This window comes from Epinephelus moara, chromosome 16 (assembly GCF_006386435.1).
Source record: "Epinephelus moara isolate mb chromosome 16, YSFRI_EMoa_1.0, whole genome shotgun sequence".
In the NCBI taxonomy this organism is placed as follows: Eukaryota; Metazoa; Chordata; class Actinopteri; order Perciformes; family Serranidae; genus Epinephelus; species Epinephelus moara.
In genome coordinates, this window is record NC_065521.1 from 46,070,390 (window position 1) to 46,073,649 (window position 3,260).

Below are 3,260 nucleotides of genomic sequence, written 5' to 3' on the forward strand. Positions count from 1 at the left end.
AGAGAAACGGGCGGACTCTGGCTATATTCTTAAGGTGGTAGAAACCTGCCTTTGTTATGTTTTTAATATGTGGAATAAAACAGAGCTCAGAGTCAAAAATCACACCCAGATTTTTTACAGATTGTGTTGGTTTAAAATCCTGTAGTTTTGGTAAAAGTTTCTCTCTCTGGTCATACAACATCATGCTAAGGTCAGGCTAACATCATGCTTAAGTCATACTAACATCATGCTAAGGTCAGGCTAACATCATGCTAAGGTCAGGCTAATATCACGCTAAGATCAGGCTAACATCATGCTAAAGTCAGGCTAACATGCTAAGGTCAGGCTAACATCATGCTAAGGTCAGGCTAACATCATGCTTAAGTCAGGCTAACATCATGCTAAGGTCAGGCTAACATCATGCTAAAGTCATACTAACATCATGCTAAGGTCAGGCTAATATCATGCTTAAGTCAGGCTAACATCATGCTTAAGTCATACTAATATCATGCTAAAGTCAGGCTAACATCATGCTAAGGTCAGGCTAACATCATGCTAATGTCAGGCTAACATCATGCTAAGGTCAGGCTAACATCATGCTTAAGTCATACTAACATCATGCTAAGGTCAGGCTAACATCATGTTATCGGTACATTCAGTGTAAAGATAAAACAGGTTGCTCAGATACACAGTTACAGAAGTAACTTAAGCACATGTTTACATGCAGTACCCACAATTCTTTGTGCACAATTTGCCTTAATTGGAGGCGGGGCTTCTTCAATGACGAACACCTAGGTACTCGCCAATCTGTTACAGCGTGTGTTTGAGGAATGGTAGGAAGGAGTCTTGCCTATATAGTCTCTGTAGGACTCGACTTGGAAGGACCTGTCTTAGAATCAGATTTCTGATCTGACCAACAGAGACACAGATGTGTGTCTGCGTGTGAATGAAAAACTCTTCATCATGTGGATTTTATTTTAAATGACGAGTGTCAGTGGGGCCTGAACGTGTCTTCATGAAGGTATCTGCATCAATAGCAGATCAAACTAAACTCACATCTTTTTAAACCCTGTTAATGCTGCAGACAAACAGGTCTAACGGGTCTCTGACTGTCGGGTGTGAAACACCTGCAGACGCTTCATCTGTAAATGTCACCTGTTGTTCAGCTGACAGCTCTGAGATCAGCTGACAGCTCTGAGATCTGCCGGGAGCCCTCAAACTAAAGAGCCTGAAAAACAAGACAAGAACGAGTCTGACAAGCATCTCTGAGACGTTCAGCCATCAGCGTCTCTGCAGCTCCAACGAAACACCACGTGGATCTTTTGAACAGCCTGTGACCTGCAGCTCCACGTGGACCCGGAGAACCTGTGAGAGGGTTCTAGGTTCTGCTTTGTTTTCACTCCTGAGATGATTCTGTTTTAAAAGATGAATTAATGTTGTCGACACATATTTATGTTGAGCAATTATAATATGTCAGTGATATTAAAAATAAAGTTACTGATCAACACGAGTCAGAGCTCTGAGGAAACAAACGTTAAACATGTGAAGATTCATTCCTGCAGCTTTGTTTATTCTACGTTTAAATTTAACAACAAAATCTGTTCATCAAATTTTATGTAACTTAAAATGTTTTTAACAAAGTCTGATGAGAAGCAGTTTAAACATTTACAGAAAAAGTCAGAACAATATGTAATACTGAAAAAGTTGAATTATTTACAAACAAACGTATTTTACAAGTATATAACTGAGCTAGAATATTTTTCTAAAAAAGTTTTTACATTTTAAATTTAAAGTTGAAGTATTTTGAAATAATACTTAAAATATTTCAGTCATAGTGTTTCAAGACAAAAAATTGCAATGGTTTGAAAGTTTAATTATTTTAGGAGAAAGACATGTTGTAATTTTCCAGATTATTGTAATATTTCCAAAAATGTTTATTTACAACAGTACACTTTGAAGATAATATGTGAAGAAAGTGACTCTGACTAATTCCTGAAATTGGAGAAAGATTTTAAGTCGAAAAAGGCTGGTTTTGTTTGCAATTTTTTTATTTGTAAGTAAAACGGGCCAAAAACTAAATTAAATCAGCTGAATAAATCAGTTGAAAGACCTTGTGTAAATAAAATTGTGGACGCTCCCTGAGGCCCGTCTCACCCCTTCAAGGTGTAAAATGGTTTAGTCCGCTCTCGCGCTAAATGCAGCTGGAGCCCCAACGTACACTGTCAGGTCGTCAGGTATTTCCCTGAGAAAATGTCATCAGGGTTTTAAAAAAAGATGTTTGGTTGGAAAGAGAAGGAAAAATAAACTAAAATATAAAGACAAAATATTTAAAAAACAAAAACCCTCACACTGAGTCTGAGTGGAGCAGAGAACGGGCCCTTGTGAGTGACTCAACTCGCCACCTCAGAAATTTGTGGTGTTCAAAGAAGAACTCACGTTAAACTGCAGATGCTGTATCTGCCCTCCACAAGTCAAACACATCTCTGTCAGTGTTTCTTTCTTCTTTATACAGAAACTATAAATAAACTATTTCAAAAAGTCATTTCAATTAATCATTTCTTATTTTATTTGGTATTGTTGTCAGATACAGATTTGCAGTGATGATTGGGTGTGTGTCTGAAATTGATCATGTGACGATACTATAAAACATACGGCAGCTGTTTCGATGCAAAGCCTGGCACTGAGCCCATCATAACTCAGAAGAATCCATAACAAAAATAATCATTAGTTAATAGATAAGAATGAGCTCCAGCTCAAACAGAAACATCCTGCGCTGAGTCACAATCATCTGATGAGGTCAGATACCACAACAGTCACTTTTAATAATTTAAATGAATTTTACTGATTAACTTTACGAACATATTTAATGCAGTGAGTATTTTACAGTGTGGTATCAGTAAAGGATCCAAGTAGTTCCTGCTGTTTACAGAGACAGAGACAGACGGAGTGTGGTCTTACCTTCTGGACGTTTTTGGACTGAACCTCAGTGTGGACGAGACACCTCTGTCTCTCTGTGTCTCTGTGTTGTTCTCTAATGTATGTCTAATGTATGTCGCCTCCACCCCAACACACAAACACACAATGTTCCCACAGATTCCTGTCATGTTTTGTTTCTGTCTCCACAAACTGGTTCAGTCTCTGTGATTTACTGACAGTTAAATAAAAGAAGTCAGTAATGACACCAGGGTTCGTGTGAACGCATCATTTCATCACAGCAGATCAACGTCTGCTGGGAGAAGGACTCAGATATTTTACTGCAGTTAAAAGTCGTACAGAGCAAA

The 3,260-nt window shown here is 38.2% G+C and overlaps 1 protein-coding gene across 2 annotated transcripts in view; it reads right to left on the minus strand.

The window, feature by feature from the left end:
* The window catches only part of LOC126402456 (pancreatic secretory granule membrane major glycoprotein GP2-like), a 26,604-nt gene extending 23,585 nt beyond the window's left edge, over positions 1–3,019 (minus strand). Inside the window, exon 1 of one of the 2 annotated variants that reach the window (XM_050064464.1) lies at positions 2,938–3,019. The gene's annotated coding sequence lies outside the window, so the exon portion shown is untranslated. Of the gene's footprint in view, positions 1–713; positions 858–2,937 lie in introns of those variants that run through there. The other variant, XM_050064466.1, reaches the window with a different exon arrangement.
* Positions 3,020–3,260: the final 241 nt, after the last annotated feature.